Source organism: Cervus elaphus, chromosome 22, assembly GCF_910594005.1.
Source record: "Cervus elaphus chromosome 22, mCerEla1.1, whole genome shotgun sequence".
Taxonomy (NCBI): domain Eukaryota; kingdom Metazoa; phylum Chordata; class Mammalia; order Artiodactyla; family Cervidae; genus Cervus; species Cervus elaphus.
Genome location: NC_057836.1, coordinates 56,283,640 through 56,307,897, shown reverse-complemented (window position 1 = coordinate 56,307,897; position 24,258 = coordinate 56,283,640). Strand labels below are relative to the sequence as shown.

The following is a 24,258-nucleotide window of genomic DNA, read 5'->3' as shown; positions in this document are numbered from 1 at the left end:
CAGTGAGAGTACTTTCAGAAAATTGAGGTGTAGAGGACAGAACCTCTGGGAATATACTGAGAGAACTGGAGCTCAGGAGAGAGGCCACGGCAAAAGTTGATCTGAAGGTCATGCCCATAAAAGCTCTACAAAGCACATCACACAGAGAAAAGGAATAAGTGGGTCCTGAGGAAATCCTTCACTTAAGGGAGGAGAAGGGACAGAGGAGGTAAAGGAGACAGAAGTCATATTTTTGGAAGGCCCCAGCCTGTTTTGCATCTGGGTCAGCTATACTCCTTTGCACTGACCATTCAAACAGGGCTGCTTTAATCTTACACAAATCGCTGTGGTAGGAAACCTCTTTCCCTGGCTTCATGTTTTCATGGAGAGGGACTATTGCAGGAGAAACTATCCTGGCTTCTGGCCCACCCCCTTACTCACGCCTCCCCAGGAGAGGAGAAATGACTTACCTAACTGGTAAACAGGAAAGAGAAACAGGCCTAGTGAGCAGACTGAGCAAATGCAGCTGGGAATGACATAGGGGTGAACCCACTAGGCTCTCAGCTGTGTTCTCCAGTCTCAGCTCTGCAGCAGTCAATCCAAGAGGCTCTTTTGAACCCATGTGCCAATCTCTCAACTGGTTCTAAAATTCGGGTAGGACAAAGAAAGGTGTTTTAACTTTCACTCTATTGTAGACTCCTTACTCAGAAGCAGACTTTGAGACAGAGGTCAGCATGCAGGAAGGTGGCTAGGGAATGAGGAAGAGAAGCGGGAAAATAGGAGATGAAGTTAGGCTGTAATGTCTCTCGGGGCTGCCAGATTTAGCAAATGAACGTGCAGCGTGCACAGTTAAACTCAAATTTCAGAGAAATAGCAAAAAGAATTTTAGCAGCAATATGATCCACGCAATACATGGGATACTCTGATTTTTAAAAATTATTGTTTATCTAAAATTCAGATTTACCTAGGCATGCTGTATTTATTTTATCTGGCAACCCTACAGCCTCAACCAGCTGACAGGGAGCCCTGGGGCTGGGAGAGGCCTTCCAGTCTGTCCCGAGTAGGACAAGGGTGCTGGGATGTTACAGCTGCACTCAGGCTAGTCAGCCGATACAGAGGCTCCTGAGGACAGGGTGGAAGCTTGAGCAAAGCGGTTCTCTTCAGTCGCAAGCAATTCCTGGAAAACGACTGGCAGCTGGAGAACGTCAGCCAACTACAATCCCAACAGCTCGAGGTGGTGGGAGGATGCCCTTCAGTCCTGGAGGGGGTAGTCTAGGTGATGCAATACAGCTTCCACACCCTACATTTCCTCCCCACAAAAACCCTCTAACAATGAAACATTATTTATTCAGTCCCTTCTGTGTTTTCAGCAATGTGCTCAGTACCACAGACACTTACCTCATTGAAAACTGTCACTTGATGAAAAGAGAGAAGCCTATCTAAATGTTTGATGAATGAGCTCTCAATTTTTTTATATTGAGATTCTCCTGCTTTTTTCCTTGGTCCTTCCAAATGGGTGGACCCTGTCACAGTTTTCCTTTCAAAAAATTTTTTGAAGACACATTTAATTCTATTCCCATCTGAGACGGTAAAGAATCTGCCTGCAATGCAGAAGACCCAGTTTCTATCACTGGATCGGGAAGATCCCCTGGAGAAGGGAATGGCTACCCACTCCAGTATTCTTGCCTGGTGAATTCCATGGACGGAGGAGCCTGGTGGGCTACAGTCCATGGGGTCTCAAAGAGTTGGACATGACTGAGTGACTAACATACTCAAAAATTTACAATAAGATAAGGAAAAAAGATATTTCCTTAATTTGAAAAGTAGTTTCTACCAAAAACCTGAAACATCTTATTCTTTTTTTATTCAACTCTCTCTTTTAACTCTTTATTATAAAAGTTTTCAAGCATATACAAATATAGGGAAAAGAGATTAATGAGCTCCATGTATCTATCACTCATCTTCAACAATTACTAACATTTTGCTAATTTTCAAATGTCATTCTGAAAAAATATTAGACCACATCTTCAAAAAAGTCAGGAACTATATATAATGACACCTATGGTCAATAATTTTGTACTGGAGTTAACAGTCAACACAAAAAGGGCAAAAAAAATAAATATGAATATTGGCATGGTAGACAGATATCAGGAAAATTCAAAGCAATCACATAATATTCATATGGACTAATTAAATATTTCTAGAAACACAGAAACAAGATCAACATAAAAATCTACAGCTTTTCTATAATATGATTTTGAAAATGTAATAGAGAAGAAAGCCAAATTCAGTTTCAATGAATCTCTGAATTAATTAGGAAAAACTTAAATTATGAAATTTATTGAAGATAACCATATAATTTTAATGAAAGCCATAAAAGATATTCCTAGATTAAAAGGTTTATTATCAGCCAGATATTAATGCTCCCCAAGTTAAATTAAAAATGTGATGTAATTTTAGGGTATTTTATAGAACTGAGCTTCCCAGGTAGCTCAGAGGTAAAGAATCTGCCTGTTAATGCCAAAGCCACAGGAGACACAGGTTCGATCCCTGGGTCAGAAAGATCCCCTGGAAGAGGAAATGGTAACCCACTCCAGTAATCTTGCCGTGATAATACATGGACAGAGGAGCCTGGGGTTGCAAAGAGTCAGACATGAGCACACATTTTATAGAATTGGCATGCTAGTTTTAAAATTTATGAGATGAGACAAAAAACTCAAGGGTTTTTTTTTAAAACAAAAAACAGGACTAACTTCAGCAGGTATCGCAATGTATATTATAAAGTCACAGTAATTGAAATAATGTGGCACTGTGAAAAACAGTCAATGATCTTAGTATGTGATAACTGAGTCATTTAAAAATCAGAAAGATACTGGCATATTATTTAAAAACTGGTGTTAGGACACAGAGCCTTTCTCACACCATACATAAAAAACATAAATTCCACATGTATTTGAGATGTACATTTTTTTAAAGGCTAAAAGAAAATATGGGAAAATATATTTATATCTTGGGGAGAGAAAGCAATCTCTTTTTTTGGCCACAAGGTTTGTGGGACCTTAGTTCCCCAACCAGGAATTGAACCCTGGCCAGAGTCTGAACTACTGGATTACCAGGAAATTACCCAAGAGAAAGCTATCTTGACAAAACATAAAACTCAACATACATTATGTGTATGGCAGAAGACATATAAACAAAGTTGAAAAGCAAGTGAATTATGACAAAATATATTTGCAACTGATATAATAAAATTTTATACTTTATTTTACTTTAAATACATATGTATCTCAGTTTATCTGAGTTATCTAAATACAGACAAATATTTTAAATATATATATATTCATACAAAGAATCTATCGATCACTGAAAAAACAACCCAAGAGTTGACGTCTATCCCTATGGGGTTTTTCCTATAGACTCGCATGCTCACATTGTTGGAGATGCCTCATGGAGTTAACTGGGTGGTTTTGCTTCATTCACAGAACGATTTGTTAGATCTCTGGAAAGAACTATAAGAATCACTAAAAGTATGAGGGACCTAGTAATTCATTTTTCTACCTTAGGTATTAACATATCCCACAGTCTGTATTATTCTTGGGTGTAATAGCTTTGACGTGTATATGATTTGAACTCGTTAGGTTTAGAGGGTGTCTGAAATTGAAAACCTAGGCAAATCCATCTACACTGACCCTACAAGTCACCCCAAAGTAAATTACTTGAAGAACTAGGTCCCAAAGATCCTAGGTAGGGAAATGTTTGATATTACCAGTGTGTGTATATTCAAGTGGAGACAAAAGAAGTCCAACTAAAAGAATTATGGGCTGACTGACAGGACAACTGTGGATTAAGCATAGATTCTTTTAAAAAGAGATATCTTCTTTAAAAAAAAAGAGATATCTTCTTAAAATTGCTTCCCAGGTTTCTTTTTTTTTTTTTTAATATTTATTTATTTAGTTTTTGACTGCCTTGGACCTTAGTTGCAACCCGCGGGATCTCTGTTGTAGTGCTTGGGCTCTGCAGCTGTGGCATGCAGGCCTAGCTGCCCCACGGCATATGGGATCTTAGTTCTCTGACCAGGGACTGAACCTGTGTCCCCTGCATTCAAAGGCAGGTTCTTAACCACTGGACCACCAAGGAAGCCCCCCAAGTTTCTTTTAAATTATCATCCCTTTTGAAGACACCAAAACTAAAAGTTAAAAATGATCAATTACAGATTATTTCTTGGAGAATCATTACATGGTGTTCAACACCCAAAGACCTTGGTCCTACATACAAATATTTGTGAGCTATTACACCTATCTGTTTAAGTTAAACTGATGAAAGTATGTATGTGCATTATTTATTTATTATTCTTTGAGGCTCACAGACAATCTTCCATTAATTGCATCTTCATAGAAGGTAAAGGTCTTTTCCAATTTCACACCATTCAGGAATACGGAAATGACACTAAAACTTCATGCTACTCTTGGAACTCTGTACTCCATCCTAGGATCAGCGCCTGGCATCATTTAGAGATTGAAATAAAGTAAAACTTTGGGGATGGGAAAAGGGCTGTCTTGAAGATAAACCCTGACTCAAGCTTTGGAGGAACTAAAGTGACTTTGATGGACAGTAGAAGCAATCACATGTAAAATTCTTTAAATAACGTACTGACTTTAAATAATTTTGCCTAATGTTACAAATAAATTTTTAAAACCCTTACACTGTAAAAAAAGAAAAATCAACCATCTAATTAAAAATAACCCAATTGAAAACTAGGTAAAGAATATAAGCATACAACTTGCAGATGACAACATACAAATATTCAAAACCATATATGAACTATTGTTCATATGATTAAAATAATGATATAAAGTTAATGAAAGTTAATAAATCAAATTAATAAAATAGTGAGAAATCAAATTTTTAAACATTTATTTATTTAGCTGAGCCAGGTCTTAGTTGTGGCATATGGCATTTTTAGTTGCTGCATGCAAACTCTTAGTTGCAGTATGTGGGACTTAGTTCTCTGACCAGGTCCCCTGGATTGGGAGCACAGAGTCTTAGCCACTAGATCACCAGGAAAGTCCATGAGATATCAATATTTTTTTAATTTATGATGTATCAATTTTTGACCATCATTCTAAGTCAGAAACTGTAAAAGGTCTGTGATTTTACCCTACTTGCAAGCTGACAAGTTAGCTTACCACAGTGTTATATACATTCTGACAAAAGAATGTAAGCCCCTCCCAACACACACACACACACACAAAAGATGCTCTGATCAGCAAATATATGTATAAAATCTGTTTGGTGCTTATGTTCCTAATTTTAAGTAACTGGCATTCAGGTATATGTATTCGCCTATTAGAAGTTTGGTTAGTGTGGGTCAATTAGCACATACATGATCACCTCTGAATGTTGATTAACTGATACAGTGATATTCTTGGACCTGTAAGTCTGGGGAACAGAGTCAGTACCCATATTGATTAGACCAAAGTATTGTAAACCTGCTGGACAATCAACCTCTCCCAAAGACATCTATCTCTCCAACCCTTTGCAGGCAGCCCTTCATCAAATCAAAACTTTTCAGTTGTTGCTCTTTTGAGATTGCTTCCAACCTCTCTTGTTATCATAGTCATTTCCAGTTTGTTGCATGCAAGCATACTAAGTCGCTTCAGTTCAGTTCAGTTCAGTTGCTCAGTTGTGTCCGACTCTTTGCGACTCCATGAACCGCAGCACACCAGGCCTCCCCATCCACCACCAACTCCCGGAGTCTACCCAAACTCATGTCCAATGAGTCCATGATGCCATCTAACCATCTCATCCTCTGTCATCCTCTTCTCCTGCCTTCAATCTTTCGCACCATTAGGGTCTTTTCAAATGAGTCAGCTCTCTGCATCAGGTGGCCAAAATATTGGAGTTTCAGCTTCAACATCAGTCCTTCCAATGAACACCCAGGGCTGATCTCCTTTAGGATGGACTGGTTGGATCTCCTTGTAGTCCAAGGGACTCGCACGAGTCTTCTTCGGTGCTCAACTTTCTTTATAGTCCAACTCTCACATCCATACATGACTACTGGAAAAACCATAGCCTTGACTAGACAGACCTTTGTTGGCACAGTATATGTCTCTGCTTTTTAATATGCTGTCTCAGTTGGTCATAACTTTCCTTCCAAGGAGTAAGCGTCTTTTAATTTCATGACTGCAATCACCATCTGCAGTGATTTTGGAGCCCAGAAAAATAAAGTCAGCCACTGTTTCCACTGTTTCCCCATCTATTTGCCATGAGGTGATGGGACCGGATGCCATGATCTTAGTTTTCTGAATGTTGAGCTTTAAGTCAACTTTTTCACTCTTCTCTTTCACTTTCATCAAGAGGTTTTTTAGTTCCTCTTCACTTTCTGCCATAAGGGTGGTATCATCTGAATATCTGAGATTACTGATATTTCTCCCGGCAATCTTAATTCCAGCTTGTGCTTCCTCCAGCCCAGCGTTTCTCATGATGTACTCTGCGTATAAGTTAAATAAGCAGGGTGACAATATACAGCCTTGATGCTTCAGTCGTGTCCAATTCTTTTTGACCCAATGGACTGTGGTCCGTCAGGCTCCTCTGTCCATGGGATTCTCCAGGCAAGAATACTGGAGTGGGTTGCCATTTCCTCCTCCAGGTCCAGTTTCTTAGTACCTGTTGAAAAAATATATCATCCAAAAAAAAAATCATTCAAACTTCAACACACCACTCCAGATACAATCTGAACAGCACAGATAACATCTCTACTGGACCCTATTTTTGTCTGAATGTGCCCTAAATATGAACAGGCTTTTTCACTAGTTGCTACACCTGTAGAATCTTCTCAAGCTTGTATTTAACCCCAGCTCCCAAGTCCATGAGAAAGGAAGACAGTGACAGTAACAGATGAGAGCTTGTGCTGTGGAGTCAGACTTCCTAGGTTTGAATTCCAGCTCTGCCATGTGCCGACTAGGTAACACTGGGAAAGTTCCTTCATGTCTTTAATCTTAATTTTCTCACCTGTAAAATATGAGAAGATAAGAACATCCACCTCACGCAGCACTGTTTATAATAGCCAGGACATGGAAGCAACCTAGATGCCCATCAGCAGATGAATGGATAAGGAAGCTCTGGTACATATACACCATGGAATATTACTCAGCTGTCAAAAAGAATTCATTTGAACCAGTCCTAATGAGATGGATGAAACTGGAGCCCATTATACAGAGTGAAGTAAGCCAGAAAGATAAAGAACATTACAGCATACTAACACATATATATGGAATTTAGAAAGATGGTAACGATAACCCTATATGCAAAACAGAAAAAGAGACACAGAAATACAGAACAGACTTTTGAACTCTGTGGGAGAAGGTGAGGGTGGGATGTTTCAAAAGAACAGCATGTATACTATCTATGGTGAAACAGATCACCAGCCCAGGTGGGATGCATGAGACAAGTGCTCGGGCCTGGTGCACTGGGAAGACCCAGAGGAATCGGGTGGAGAGGGAGATGGGAGGGGGGATCGGGATGGGGAATAAGTGTAAACCTATGGCTGATTCATATCAATGTATGACAAAACCCACTGAAATGTTGTGAAGTAATTAGCCTCCAACTAATAAAAAAATTAAAAAAAAAAAAAAAAAAAAAGAACATCCACCTCAAAGAGTTGTTTGTAAAGACTGAGTAAGTTACCTCAGGAGAAATATTTGGTACAATGCAGGCTATTTTCCATGCATCTCACATTGCACTGAATACATCTTGTTTCAGCCTCACAAGAATGCTATGATGGACATATTATTGCATCCATTTTACATATGGAAAATCTGAGTTGCATCAAGCTCAAGTAGCTTGCCTGAGGTCAAATAACTGCTAAATGGCAGAGCCAGGGTTGCAATAAGATCTTTCTGACTTCAAAGACCAAATTATTTCTCTTGCACCATTTAAAGGCATTCTCCCCCTTCCTGTATTACTACATTTTTTTAAGCCTTTAGAGAGCATAATAAAGGGGTTAGGAGGGCAAGCTCTCTCAGAGCAGACTGCCTTGCTTGATGATCTGGGACAAGTTATTTAACTTCTTCATGCCTCAGTTTCCTCACCTCTAAAATAAGAGTTTTAGTACTTTATAACCTACCTCAGAGATTTCAGAGCTGACTAAATAAGATAGCATTAAACACAGTGCCTACTGACTGGCTAGGATATAACAGAAGTAAGGTGTGTTATTCACACTCCAGGTCACCTTGCTGATATTAACCAAGTCTGCTTAGGAAACCATTTTTTAGTATTTCCAGGGACCCACTTCAAATTTATTAAATTTCTCTGAACTTTCTCAAATATGCACTTTACTACATCTAAGATATATCAGGCTATGTCTAGAATTCTTTTACACACTTTTATGAACCCAAGATGACAGGATTGAAAGGAGAGAGACATAAAAGCTATCATAACTCAAAAAAATGCATAATAAGGCCCAGAAATAATAGACAGTTGGCTTCAGCTATGACTCATCAAGGGCTACTTGCATCAGTTCCTACTGCATTACCACAACTCACTTCTCTTATTGCTCAGCCCTGTATATTTATCACCCGAAACTCACATTTGAGGGTACTGATTACAAAACGTTCTTTTGTACATAGCCCAGCTGCCAGGAGATCCCACCCCCACACTCAGCAAAAGTGGGTTCAGATAACTAAGCTTTCAGTGTTTCAAGACTGAAGGAAAAGGAACTCATAAATCCCACATAAGTTCTGTAAGATATTTATTACTGGCTCCGTTTTACTGCTGAGGAAGATGGGCTTGTCATGGCCATTATTTGTATTTTATCCAAATCACAGCATTGATTAGGGGTGGAGATAAGAGCTGACCCAAATCTTCCATAATGCCACTCCAGGTGGAAGGAAGAGCCTGTGGGTTGCAAAGAGCAATGCTTCCCGAACTGGTCCTCCACCCATGTGGCCCCTGCATCACTTTTGCAACATCTTTCTACCTCCTATGGGATTATTTGCTTAATTTTTTTTAATTGATGCACTTTTTTGCTACCTAAGTTAATTAGGGAATTTCAGTCTAAATAATAATTACTGTGAAATAACAAGTTCTATACACCATGTATATTTTATATAATAAATTTTTAAGTGTATTCATTTCCTAGGGCTGCCATAACAAAATATTGTAAACTGGGTGGGTTAAAACAACAGAAATGCATTTTCTTACTATTTACGAGGCCAGAAGTTCAAAAAAAGGGGTCAACGGGGTTGCTTCCTCTTGGAGGAGGAACTATTCACACCCCTCTCCTGCGTTCATGCTCAGGCATGTACGACTCTGAAACCCCATGGACTGCAGCCTGCCATGCTCCTCCGTCCATGGAATTTTCCAGGCAAGAATACTGGAGTGGGTTGCCATTTCCTTCTCCAGGGGATCTTCCCAACCCCAGGACTGAACTCACGTGTCCTGAACTGCAGGCAGATTTGTTCCCACTGAGCCCCATGGGAAGCCCTACACCCCCCTCCTAGCTTCCTGATGTCACTTGGCTTATACACACATCAGTCCAATCTCTATCTACATGTGTGCATGAGCCTTTCTCTAATGTCTCTGTCCAAATTTCCCTCTCCTTTCTCTTATAAAGACACCAGTCATTGTATTCAAAGCCCACTGTAAGTCTAACATTATTTTGTTAGGTAGGTAGAACAGGGAAAAGGAGTCTAAAATGGCAGTGGCTAAAAGACAAGGAAGGGAAAAGCCCGCGAAAATAGAACAGAGGACGGTCAAAGGAAGGTCCGAGGACCGAGTGAGGACTTCAGGTAGAACAGCGCTCCTGACTAAGCCCAATCTGCATAGGGCAGGCCCAGTGGGAATAAAAAAACATTAAAAAAGGAGCCAAAGGGCTCTCTCTCTCTCTCTCTTTCCCCACCGCCCCCCCTACCCTGCGCGCTGGCGCGCTCCTCCACTCTCTTCTCTTCTTCGAGGATGGATTCTCCTGCTATCTTCTAAATAAAATAGAGCTGTAACACTGATTTGTCTAAGAGCTATGACACGGTTTGTCCAAGACCAGAGAGCTGTGACGTGCTGAGGGGACTTTAATGTCCATCACTCCAAATCTTTGTTGTGACGAGACAGAGAACCAAGGAGCACACACTCGCCTGACAATTTCATCTCAACATCCGCAACTAATTACATCCGCAAAGACCCTGCAGCCACTTAAGGTCACCTTGTGTGGTTCTGGGTGAGGCTCTGGAATTTTGAGACAGACACAATTCAAGCCACTACAAGTGAATAATGACCACAGGTTTTTTTGAAAGTTTATCCATATACCACCGAAAATCATCTTGCATTCTGATAGTGGTTTGCAAACCACACTAGGGAGACACTGATATATACATGTGTATTTGGAGGTCCTTAGGCACCTCTCTACTTTTAAAAGCAGCAAGCTTTATAGTCTGGGTGGTTGCGCTTCCTTCACTCATTTAAATCAGTGCATGTTTTGGTAAATCAAGAAGTTTGTCCCCTAGAGACTTCCTTGGTGGTCTAGTGGTTAAGACTTCACACAGTGGGGTGTGGGTTCGATCTCTGGTTGGGGAACTAAGATCCCACATGCCTTGCTCACAGCCAAAAAGAAAAAACAGGGAGTTGGTCCTCTAGATAGAGCTGATTCTCTGATTTTGAGAACTCAGGAAATATTGTTAATAATAGATTGTTTCAAGTGCTGTTTCAAGAAGGTAGATGAACACTAGCTTATTACATGGTTCATTATTTTCAGAAATCAGCAGCTATACATGTACAGGTCTCTGTGGGGTTGTATGTGGGGATTTATTACGTCTTCTCTCCAGAAAGATGACCAAAGGATCTTAAGGCAGATTTGCAATATAAAAGAAGCCATTAGGCAACCCTGGACATTGTGAAATTCCATCCTGTGTAGAAAGGCAGGATGCCTGAGAGCATTGTAATCAGGAACCCAGAGTAAGTCCAAATTTTCAGTCTGGAGAAGAAGGATGGAAAGAGGAATTTTACTCTCAGCCACCTTTATGTGAACTTCCATGTGAATCACAGGTTGAATAAACCTTGGTTTTTCCATTTAAGATAATATTCAGAAGACCTGACACTTCTAAATGCACAGACTTCAGTTCTCCCTAAAAACTATGCATTGGACAAAGGAAATTAAAGATCTCAGGAAAGACATTTTTTCTAACCATTCTTCTTTTTAACTTAGATGGTTTTTTGTTCCCAAATATTAAAAACATAAGAGGGGAAACTGTCTTAAATTAAAAATTATGAGGTGGTAGAGATCAATTGTTGTATGGGCTTGAGGCAAAATATAATAAAAGATGCATAAGAGCAGATGCTGTGCTTGGAAATAAGTCAACAAGCACATTTCCATAACCACATATGGTGCAGAGCTTTCACATACACACTACCTTAGTGTTTACACTGAGTTAAATAATTCAAGATGGTGTAACCAGCTTATAGAAATGTGATAACACTTTAAATAAATTGGATTATTGCCATAACAAATAACCTAGACAAAACAACAAACAAAAAACAACCCACTTAGACAAGAGGAGGTGGAGAAGGCCCCAAAATGAAAGGTTCAGTGTTCGTTGGCAAAACCTCAAGATCACACTTTGTGGATCAACCTACAAACACATCTTAAAGAAGCCACCCAAAGGCACGTGTAGGAATGACTGCCGGTCTTCAGTGTTTGTCACTCAGTACCACCCAGCGCCACTGCCAAAAGAGAGCTTCGATAAGCCTCTCTGCAGAAATTTCCTCCAACTGTCCTCTCACCTCGTAAGAAAATGTGTCCCCTTACCTTTTAATCATGCCTAGGTTCTCGTGCTGTGCATTGCCCAAAGGAACAGGAAGGTGTTGAAGGGTTGAGGATGAGCAACTCCAAATGAAACTATTGCTTTGCCAGAAACACCCGTTTTTAACAAGGGACAGGCAGCATTCTGATATGTTTTTAGAGGGAAGGAACTGGGGGTGGGGGGGGGGGGGGCAGAAGGGCCCACTGGAGGAAACCTGGAGAATGAGAAAGAAATTGTTGCTGACTTCTACCCCTCTTCAGGAATTCAAAGCAGGTATCAATGTACTAAAAGTTGTATGGAAACACTCCAGGAAACACACCTGTTTAACCTGGTTTAACATAACCTTTCTCAGATCCCCTTGAGATTTGCCCCTTGATGGCAAATCCCCTTCCTCACTTAACATCTTTTAACATCCCAAGCCTTCAAGAGGTGTTTTAAGGAAAGTGCTAGCCTAAGTCAGCTCCAAGATGGCCCCTCTGATTCTCGCCTCCTAGGAATCACAGCCCGGTACAGACCCCTCCCACATTTAATAGAGTTGATCAATTCACAGAAAATGATACTGCAGAAATGAGACAGTGTGACTTCCAAGGCTGGGCCATTAAAGACACTATGGCTTTCACCTTGCACTCTCTTGGACTACTCACCCTGGGAAAAGCCAGCCACCACGTCATAAGGCCGCTCAAGCTGCCAGTGGACAGAACCACGTGTAAACGGACTCAGCGCGTGGGACTGAGCTGTCGTGGAAGTGAATCCTGCAGCCTCGGTCAAGCTTCCAGATGACTTCAGCTCCAGCTGACACCAAATTTCAAACCACAGAGACTATGTGAGATCATAAATATTTATCGTGGTTTTAAACCACTAGTTTAGAGGCAATTTATGCAGCAGTAGATAACTGGTACACAGAATATTGGGCTTCCCAGATGGCTCAGTGGTAAAGAATTTACCTGCCAATGCAGGAGACACAGGAGATGTGGGTTCAATCTCTGAGTCAGGAAGATCCCCTGGAGGAGAAAATAGCAATCCACTTCAGTATTCTTGCCTGGGAAATCCTATGGACAGAGGAACCTGGTGGGCTACAGTTCATGGCGTCACAAAAGAGTCAGACATGACTTAATGACTATTTACCTAAAGCACTGAGTATTAATCATTTTCGTTTGTCATGTAACCATCATGAAGCTATAGTGTAGAATATGCTTATACACTACTCTACCTCTCTAGACACAGTTAACTGGTTAAGGGATGGATTCAAACCTGAAGTCAAGTCAATTAGGATCATTCCGTAGGATTTCTGTAACTGCCACTGGACAAACAGATTTATTCTCTGGTGGTGAGGCCAAGTGTATGGGACTAAGGAGTTGCCAGTGGCAATATTTCAAATTTCAAACTTTTATTTCTAAGGAAAAGAAGTTGACAGCACAGAGAAAAGCAGGGTTGAGAGATTAAGGAAAAATACCTCGTAGGATTCAAGTTCTTAATTCCAGAGACCCCTGATAGCACGTGCCCCTCACCCTTCTCAATGTGAGCCTTTCAGCAAGTTTCCCTTTTTGCATAAGTTAGTTTCAGCTGGGTTTCTAAACCTTGCCTCCAAAAGAATCTTGACTGATAGGCCCCGACACGACTTTATGCTTTCCCTAGCACAGCACTGGTGACTCGGCTGTAGCTGCTTTTGCTTTTCTAATTCCCCGTCCACAGAGAGCGCCTTCAGGCTCTCAGCATCTGCCCTTCGCTGCAAGCTGCACTCAGCAGGCGAGGCCTCTGACCGCCATGTCTGATTTCACCACCTTGGGCCCTGCACCGTAGTTGATTCACTCAAGGTGGACCAATCAGATTCTCCTTCTAGGAGTCTGGAACTGAGACCCACCCACTCTGGACACAGAAACCCCTTCGCACCAACAACAGCACTCTCAGAGAAGACTGTAACTCTAGCCAGTAAGGTGCCCCAAGCTGCCGTAGTCCCTGCTTCTCCTGTGAAATCTCTAAGAACCTCCAGAATTCTTCTAACAATCTTGCACCTGGGTCACTTCCGCTCCCCAGAGCCAAAAGAAACTTGACTAGTGCATGCTCCCATTACTGAATTCTCCATGCAATCGGGAGAGCTCACAAGTTCATCATTACATCTCCAAGGCCAGCACAGCCCCTCGGGTGGAGTCAGAACTCGATAAATATTTCATGAATGACTGAAGCTCACTGCCCCAGTGGTATATACTCTTCCTCCCACCTAGATGGGAAAACCTCAATCCTCTCATTCTCTTGCCTTCCAGGTAATGAAGTCTTCTGTCCTGGAATTAGTTCTCCCTTGTGCTATCAGCTACAGGGACCAGAAAGTCCTCTGTAGGCACCACATCTCATCCTTGATGAAGGAAATATGTTAGAACTGGAAGTTCCAGACCTCCCACCATCCAAGAAACTCGACCGGTGACTGCACACCCAGGGTCACAAGTCCCACCACCTGCTTTCACTGTGTACCTTGCCTGTGCTGACCACATGCTTTCCACGGCCACCGCTGGAGTTATCCCGCACGCCATGGTTACAGGTGGCTCTCACTTTCAGAGGTCATTACTCTTCTGGTCCCTGTTCCCAGCACTGCTGCTGTGGCTGTTTTGCAGCCCCTTGGCCTGGAGCCTGCCAGGCTCCTCTGTCCATGGGATTCTCCAGGCAAGAATACTGAAGTGGGCCATTTCCTTCTCCATCCCAACATTGCAGAAGAGGTTTTTTATCATGACCTCACTGCTTTGGGTTGGGAAAAATGAGTTCCAGGGAAATTTCTACCTTCTTATAGAACCATCCTTCTAAAAACAGACTTCATGTATGATATAGAATGAGAACTGGTGGGGAATGGGACAGAGCAGAAGGCTTATTATCAAGCTCAAGAACTTCCAATCGCAAGAAGAGGCCTTAAGAAACCATGACTATGGGACTTCCCTGGTGTCTAGTGGTTAGGACTCTTGAGTTTCCACTACCTGGGGCACAGGTTTGATCCCCAGTCAGGGAAATTCTGCATGCCATGTGGTGTGGCTAGCAGAGGATAAAGAAGCAAAGTGTAGTGGGCAATTGTTGACTTGACTACCTAAAACTTCCCCTTTCTAAAAGTACTCAGAGCTTCCTTTGGGGAGCTACTTCTCCTCTGTGCTTAGTCATGGGGGGATTGATACCCCTTCAGCTCCAGACCTAACTAGCCTGAGCCAATCACCTTTTATCTCAGTGATCTATCATCATGTAGCATTTCTCTGGTCACAGCAACTATTGACATGACCCAAAATGGTTTAATCAGAATGAAGCCCAGCATTTTATTTGATATTTGGAGGGGAAAGTCTATCTTTCTCTGACACAAAAGTACATAGGTTCAGGAGCTATTGACAGTCACCTTGCAACTGTATGGGCAGGGAAACTCTGGATAAAGCTGGCACTTGAAAGGTGAACTTGAAAAGTGAACTAAGTCCCAAGTGACATAATTGAGCTCCTAGATCAAACCAGCCCTAAAGGCCATTCTACCTCAACTTTGCATGGCCATAAGCCAATAAACCATCTAACAGGTCAGATGAGTTTGAGTTCAGCTTTCTGTTGCTTAAGACCTAAACGGTATGAACCAGTTCACAAGGGCTAAGTAGCAGCAGCCACACGCTAGATTCTGCACAGAACTATGGGGATGGTCTTCTATACTCTCAGTCCTGCCCCTGAATGGGTAAAAACCTACTGGTTTTTAAATGGTGGACTTATAGCTACTCTCTCAGAGTTGTGTTTTGTACAGCCTCTTTTAGCAGAGCTAAAAAATGTTTCACCCACTGCATCATCTATATTCAATTTTTAAAAAAGATGTGGTATATACATATATACAATGTACTTTTATTCAACCATTAAAAGAAAGAAGAACTCCTGCCATTTACAAAAATATAGATGGTCCTTCAGGGCATCATGTTAAGTGAAATGAGTCAGATAGAGAAAGACAAAAAACTGTATGATCTTTCTTACATGAAAGTGAAAGTTGCTCATTGCGTCCAACTGTTTGAGACCCCATTGACTACACAGTCCATGGAATTCTCCAGGCCAGAATACTGGAGTGGGTAGCCTTTCCCTTCTCCAAGGATCTTCCCAACCCAGGGATCAAACCCAGGTCTCCCATATTACAGGTAGATTCTTTACCAGCGGAGCCACAAGGGAAGACTCTCTTACGTGGGGAATCTATAAACAACAGCAGCAAATAACCAAGCTCACAGATACAGAGAACAGATCAGTGGTTGTCAGAGGCAGGGGGTGGAGGGTGGAAGAACTGTGTGAAGGGGGTCAAAAGGTACAAACTTCTAGCTATAAAATAATTAAGTCCCAGGGATGTAATGTACAGCATGCTGACTACAGTTAATAACCCTGTATTGCATATTTTAAACTTGCTAAGAGTAGATCTTAAAAGGTCTCATCACAAGAGAAAACAATTTTAACTATGTAACAGATGTTAACAATTTATTGTGGTGATTATTGCACAAGATATACAAATATCAAATCATCATGTTACACATCTGAAACTAATATAATGATAATGTATGTCAACTATACCTCAACAGAAAAAAAATTTTAATTAAAAAAAAAAAAGCTACCCCACTACTACAACACAATATAAAAAAGATAGTATGTTCCCCACTAGAAAATAGTGAGGCTCTTTTGCAGTTAACAGTACAAAGAATTTCAGTGAAATTTCTCCCTTCGGTCCTACAGAATAAACATGACACTGGACACTTCTCATGGAAAAGAAATGCAAAAAGGCAAAATGGTTGTCTGAGGAGGCCTTACAAATAGCTGTGAAACAAAGAGAAGCAAAAAGCAAAGGAGAAAAGGAAGGATATTCCCATTTGAATGCAGAGTTCCAAAGAATAGCCAGGAGAGATAAGAAAGCCTTCCTCAGTGATCAATGCAAAGAACAACAGAATGGGAAAGACTAGAGATCTCTTCAAGAAAACTAGAGATACCAAGGGAACATTTCATGCAAAAACGGGCTCAATAAAGGACAGAAATGGTATGGACCTAACAGAAGCAGAAGATATTAAGAAGAGGTGGCAAGAATACACAGAAGAACTGTACAAAAAGATCTTCACAACCCAGATAATCACGATGGTGTGATCACTCACCTAGAGCCAGACATCCTGGAATGTGAAGTCAAGTGGGCCTTAGAAAGCATCACTATGAACAAAGCTAGTGGATGTGATGTAATTCCAGTTGAGCTATTTCAAATCCTCAAAGATGATGCTGTGAAAGTACTGCACTCAATATGCCAGCAAATTTGGAAAACTCAGCAGTGGCCACAGGACTGGAAAAAGTCCGTTTTCATTCCAATCCCTAAGAAAGGCAATATCAAAGAATGCTCAAACTACCACACAATTGCACTCATCTCACACGCTAGTAAAATAATGCTCAAAATTCTCCAAGCCAGGCTTCAGCAATACGTGAACCGTGAACTTCCAGAAGTTCAAGCTGGTTTTAGAAAAGGCATAGGAACCAGAGATCAAATTGCCAACATCCGCTGGATCATCAAAAAAGCAAGAGAGTTACAGAAAAACATCTATTTCTGCTTTATTGACTACGCCAAAGCCTTCGTGTGGATCACAATAAACTGTGGAAAATTCTGAAGGAGATGGGAATACCAGACCACCTGACCTGCCTCTTGAGAAACCTGTATGCAGGTCAGGAAGCAACAGTTAGAACTGGACATGGAACAACAGACTGGTTCCAAATAGGAAAAGGAGTACATCAAGGCTGTATATTGTCACCCTGCTTATTTAACTTATATGCAGAGTACATCATGAGAAATGCTGGGCTGGAAGAAGCACAAGCTGGAATCAAGATTGCTTGGAGAAATATCGATAACCTCAGATATGCAGATGATACCACTTTTATGGCAGAAAGTGAAGAGGAACTAAAAAGCCTCTTAATGAAAGTGAAAGAGGAGAGTGAAAAAATTGGCTTAAAGTTCAACATTCAGAAAACTAAGATCATGGCATCCGGTCCCATCACCTCATGGGAAATAGATGGGGAGACAGTGGAAACAGTGTCAGACTTTATTTTTTGGGGCTCCAAAATCACTGCAGATGGTGACTGCAGCCATGAAATTAAAAGATGCTTACTCCTTGGAAGGAAAGTTATGACCAACCTTGATAGGATATTAAAAAGCAGAGACATTACTTTGCCAACAAAGGTCCGTCTGGTCAAGGCTATGGTTTTTCCAGTGGTCATGTATGGATGTGACAGTTGGACTGTGAAGAAAGCTGAGCACCGAAAAATTGATGCTTTTGAATTGTGGTGTTGGAGAAGACTATTGAGAGTCCCTTGGACTGCAAGGAGATCCAACCAGTCCATCCTGAAGGAGATCAGTCCTAGCTGTTCATTGGAAGGACTGATGCTGAAGCTGAAACTCCAATACTTTGGCCACCTCATGCGAAGAGTTGACTCATTGGAAAAGACCCTGATGCTGGGAGGGATTGGGAGCAGGAGGAGAAGGGGACGACAGAGGATGAGATGGCTGGATGGCATCACCGACTCAATGGGCATGAGTTTGAGTAAACTCCAGGAGTTTGTGATGGACAGGGAGGCCTGGCATGCTGCGATTCATGGGGTCACAAAGAGTCAGACACGACTGAGTGACTGAACTGAACTGGACACTTGTCTCACTAAATTCTACGTTTCCATGATGCTACACACTTAAAAAATGCACAAGTGCAAAAACTACTAGATTTATTTTACTCTTATACCATTTTATATACTGTCCTATCAAAACTTGAGAACTGTATAAACTCAGCAGATTTATTTAGAACACTATTTCTTTATTATTGAGACAATAAAAATTGGATTGTGCGTCCACATTTTCAAGGATTTGAGATGGAGGAAAATATTAGCAAACAATAAGGAAATTAGTGTAATATAATTTCTTGCAATCAATTTTTCTTGCAAATGGTATTTATGATAATAAATATGTTTCTACCCTGCTCATTGTTGAAACTTTAAAAACAATCAATGAACATTAACCTTTGGAAATCAAAATGCTACTTAGGTTTTGTTTTGATACATAGGTCTTAAGATCCTACAAAAAAGCGTATATGTATGTGTATATGCATATACATATATATATGTTCGTGTGTGTGTGTGTGTGTGTGTGTGTGTGTGTGTATGGGCTTCCCTGGTGGCTCAGCTGGTAAAGAATCTGCCTGCAATCTGGCGACCTGGGTTTGAGCCCTGGATTGGGAAGGTCCCCTGGAGAAGGGAAAGGCTACGCACTCCAGTATTCTGGCCTGGAGAATTCTATGAACTGTGTAGTCCACGGGGTCTCAAAGAGTCAGACACGACTGAGTGACTTTCACTTCACTTAAATCAACAGGTTACTTAAGAAAAAGATACCTGTTTTTCCTCTCTAAAAGGCTCCCTTCTGGATGACTCCCGTGACTCAATCCTGGTTCCAGCAGGGTTAGTGCCAATCTCAGCAACCCGCGAGCTTCCTCTGACTCCCCCTTTATTTACACTTACCAAGTTGTAAAACTTGGTTTAAAACACAAAATCAAAACCACACATTCTCCTTTCCCAGAGCTCTCCTAAAATATCTCATTTATCCTCAAGGAGCCTGGCATCTCCAAGGGAACGTCCGTTTTCCTCTGTACTGGGCTGTCCAGGAGAGCCAAGCTCGCCCTCATAGATGATGTTGGCCAGTCATGTCAGCCTGGCAGCAAGAACTCGCTCTGGGCTGAAGAAACTGCCATGAGGCTGCCAAGAAAAACAGCACTTTATCTCCACTCCCTCGGGGCCTCTGTGGGCCTGAACCAGAACTGTAATCTGGGCTAGGATCTAAACTTCTACCCGAGGGCAGACCAAATGCTCCAGACCAAGCATCTAGGATTCGTCCCACCTACAAGTGACTCAGGAGTAGGCAAGTTAAAAATCCACCAACCTAAAAGCTAACCTAAACCAGGGCTGCCTCTGAGACCAAACCAGCACTTACTCCTCTTCCAGTGATTTCGTTAGCCTCTGAAGTGAGTTACTCCTTTTAAATATACACCCTGAATATCCTATTGGCCATGCATACCAGTGTTTGATTCAGTGGTATTGTATCAGACTAATTGCAGTTACATCCTAGGATTGATTATTTGATTTAAAATTGTGATTTTCTACACCTGAATTACATGGATCAGAAATTTTAATCCTATAAGTACATTTTACTTCTTCAGAGTATAAAGCCTAGAAATACAAATCAAAAGAAATGAAACATCAAAGGGGAAACGGGTGGGAGGAATTGGGAGACTGGGACTGACTTATTTACACAACTGATACTACATATAAAATGGATAACTAAAGATGACCTACCATCCGGCATAGGGAACTCTACTTAATGCGCTGTGGTCACCTGAATGGGTGGCAAGTCCAAAGCGGAAGGGATATATGTACCTGTAAGGCCGATTCGCTTTGCTGTGCAGTAGAAGCTAACATACATTATAAAGCAACCACACTGCAATTAAAATGAATAAAAATTTTTAAAGAAATGGAAAAAAAAATATGATTTTCTCATCATCCAAATGCACATCATTCTCTTTCCTAAGCGTATATAGCAGGATGACATATCAAATACTAATTGCTTTGCTTTCAAAGACGGTGTTTGTTGCTCCTGCCCCCCGGCTAGATGGGTGGGCACCCATTACTTTAGAGATTTTTAACAGAGGTACTAAAAATATATACCACATTTTTTTAAAGACCAAAGCCAAAAAAAAAAAAAAAAAAGACCAAAGCCACACTGCAGTGTAAAATAAAGGATTGGAAAGGATATGTAAACAGCTGAGACAGTATTTCCTGAGCACTCCCCCACTCTCCCTCCTACTCCCTACCTGGAGACGGACCTTGGAGTTGGGAAATGGGCAGGGGCGGGAATTCAGACTTAAATTGAAGAAAGTAGGGAAAACCACTAGGCCATTCAGGTATGACCTAAATCAAAGCCCTTATGATTATACAGTGGAAGTGATAAATAGATTCAAGGGATTAGATCTGATAGACAGAAAGCCTGAAGAACTATGGACGGAGGTTCATGACACTGTACAGGAGGAGGGATCAAAATGATCCCTAAGAGAAAGAAATGCAAAAAGGCAAAATGGTTGTCTGAGGAGGCCTTACAAATAGCTGAAAAAAGAAGGAAGCTAAAGTCAAAGGAGAAAAGGAAAGATATGCCCATCTGAATGCAGAATTCCAAAGAATAGCAAGGAGACATAAGAAAGCCTTCCTAAGTGATCAATGCAAAGAACTAGAGGAAAACAATAGAATGGGAAAGACTAGCAATCTCTTCAAGAAAATTAGAGATACCAAGCGAACACATCATGCAAAGATGGGCACAATAAAGGACAGAAATGGTATGGACCTAACAGAAGCAGAAGATATTAAGAAGAGGTGGCAAGAATACACAGAACTATAAAAAAAAATCTTAATGACCCGGATAACCACAATGGTGTCATCACTCACCTAGAGTCAGATATCCTGGAGTGTGAAGTCAAGTGGGCCTTAGGAAGCATCACTATGGACAAAGCTAGTGGAGGTGATGGAATTCCACCTGAGCTATTTCAAATCCTAAAAGACGACGCTGTGAAAGTGCTACACTCAACATGCTAGCAAATTTGGAAAACTCAGTAATGGCCACAGGACTAGAAAAGGTCAGTTTTCATTCCAATCCCAAAGAAGGGCAATGCTAAATAAAAAATGATCAAACTACCACACAAATGCATTCATTTCATATGCCAGCAAGGTCATGCTCAAAATCCTCCAAGCTAGGCATTAACAGTTTGATCACAGAAAAAGCAAGAGAGTTCCAGAAAAACATCTACTTCTGCTTCACTGACTATGCTAAAGCCTTTGACTGTGTGGATCACAACAAACTGTGGAAAATATTTAAAGAGATGGGAATACCAGACCACCTTACCTGCCTCCTGAGAAATCTGTATGCAGGTCAAGAAGCAACAGACCCGGACATGGAACAACAGACTGGTTCCAAATTAGAAAAGGAGTACTTCAAGGCTGTATGTTGTCAGCCTGCTTATTTAACTTATATGCAGAGTACATCATTCTAAATGCTGGGCTGGATCAAGCACAAGCTGGAATCAAGACTGCCAGGAGAAATATCAATAACCTCAGATATGCAGATGATACCACCCTTGTGGCAGAAAGCGAAGAGGAACTAAAGAGCCTCTTGATGAAGGTGAAAGAAGCATGTGAAAAAGCTGGCTTAAAACTCAACAGTCAAAAACTGAAGATCATGGCATCCAGTCCCATCACTTCATGGCAAATAAATGGGGAAACAATGCAAATGGTGAAAGACTTTATTTTCTTGGGCTCCAAAATCACTGCAGACAGTGACTGCAGCCATGAAATTAAAAGACGCTTGCTCCTTGGAAGGAAAGTTACGATCAACCTAGACAGCATATTAAAAAGCAGAGACATTACTTTGCCAACAAAGGTCCATCTAGTCAAAGCTATGGTTTTCAGTAGTCATGTATGCATATGAGAGATGGACCATAAAGGAGGCAGAGTGCCGAAGAATTGATGCTTTTGAATCGTGGTGTTGGAGAAGACTCTTGAGTCCCTTGGACTACAAGGAGATCAAACCAGTCATTCCTAAAGGAAATCAACCCTGAATATTCATTGGAAGGACTGATACTGAAGCTGAAGCTCCAATATTTTGGCCATGTGATGCGAAGAGCTGACTCATTAGTAAAGATCCTGATACTGGGAAAGATTGAAGGCAGGAGGAGAAGGGGACGACAGAGGACGAGATGGTTGGATGGCATCAGCGACTCAACAGACACGAATCTGAACGAGCTCCGGGAGATGGTGAAGGACAGGGAAGCCTGGCGTGCTGCAGTCCATGGGTTTGCAAAGAGTTGGACATGACTGAGCAACTGAACAGCAACAGGAGAGGAAGCAAGAAGCTCAAGCACAGAGTGTGCGTGGTGGGGGGAGCAACTGGGCCCTGCAACAGACTCTGCTGACTGTGCCTTGGCATCCACCCTCCTCTTTCTTACTCTCAGAAGCCCAATTCTGTCTGGGTGCCATTTCCCCAAACTTCTTTGCAGTAAACCATGGCCAAGTGACACAGTACTAGCCAATCAGATATAAGCAAAAGTCTGCTAGAGATTTCTAGGAAATGTTTTACTTCTGTGATATAGACTTCATCTTCTCCTTCTTCCTTCCTTAAGTGCAGACTTGATACCTAGCATGCAGAAGCCAGTTTGTAATCATGAAGCAACAAGCTAACAGGCTAAGCTAGGCTATCAAACAAAAAGATAAAAGCTCAAGATGTACATTGTCCAATAAATAGCCACTTGTTACATGAGGCTATCAAAGAATTGAAATCCAGGAGTTCACATAAATGTGCTATAATTGTAAAATACACAGTAAATTTTGAAGAATTAACACCCCCAAAATGTAAAAATGTCTCCTTAGTGATTTTTTTACTGATTGCATAGTGAAATGAAAGCTTGAGGATATGTGGATTAAATTATATTATTAAAATCAATTTTAACCTGTTTCTTTTGCTCTTTTTAATGTTACTACTAGAAGTACTAGAAATTTTAAAATTACATATGCAGCTCTATTGGACAGTGCTGCCCTGGAACATGGACATCATGGAGTCACTGCACAACTCTTGCTGGTAAGAAAAATAAAGCCTTATTGATTTAAGTTGCGGTAAGTCAGGTTCTCTGTTTCTTGGAATCAAAAGCATTCCTAGAAGATGTAAGAATCCTTAAGGTAGAATTTCAGAATGGGTGGCAATTTTTTAAAAACATTTAAAATTTGGGGAACCCAGAGTAGAGAAGATGGGTAAGTTACCTGCAAGCTGGCGAGGTGCAGAGGAGCAGCACTGAGGGAGAAGAAGGGACGGGGGGCGTGTCCGTGTACTAAAGGCGCCCAGTCGGTACCCTGGATCTCCATGGCTCCCAGGTTGTCAAAGAGAGCATCCAAAATCTCACCAGGGCCTGAATGCTGCTTGGAAATAAGATGAGAGAGGAAAAGAACAGCCCAGAAGAAAAGATCATTTTTCAGCCCAGACAAGAGACCGCTACAGTGGAAGGATATGAGAGACTCGCCGCTTTGTGTGTTGAAGATGAGGCCCCCTCTCCAGAGAGATCCAGCGTTAGGAAACCAGGTGGAGCCAAGCCAGAGTCTTCAGGCTGACAGGTGGGCAGAGAAATATCTGAAGCAGGATGTCGTGAGCAAGATGAAAAAGTAGGCATCCCCTTCCTGTTGCTGGCAAAGTGGCATTTATACAAACTCCCGTTAACTCAATTACACAAAGAGGCCATTAGATTGATGTGGCTCTAAAGTCCTGGTGGCCAATGCAAGCAAACTAAAATCTAAGCCTATAAATGCCTTGTGGTTACAAAATCAAAAAGCTATGGACAAGCAATCACAAACAACCATCTGGGCTTTAAGCTGTAATCAAATAACTTCCTGCCTTTGCTTCTGCACCTTCTCTGTATGTCCA

General features: G+C 41.4%; 1 protein-coding gene and 1 pseudogene across 3 annotated transcripts in view; one reads left to right on the top strand and one right to left on the bottom strand.

Moving 5' to 3' along the window:
- LOC122680657 (HIV Tat-specific factor 1-like) overlaps positions 1–24,258 on the bottom strand; it is a 326,826-nt gene that overhangs the window by 281,859 nt on the left and 20,709 nt on the right. The window contains exons 2-3 of one of the 3 annotated variants that reach the window (XM_043882262.1): positions 12,713–12,769; positions 12,413–12,560 (exon numbers count right to left, since the gene is read on the bottom strand). The exons of the other annotated variants lie outside the window; for them this stretch is intronic. The gene's annotated coding sequence lies outside the window, so the exon portion shown is untranslated. The remainder of the gene's footprint in view (positions 1–12,412; positions 12,561–12,712; positions 12,770–24,258) is intronic. 3 annotated transcript variants of the gene reach the window in all.
- LOC122680909 lies at positions 3,362–3,501 on the top strand (annotated as a pseudogene).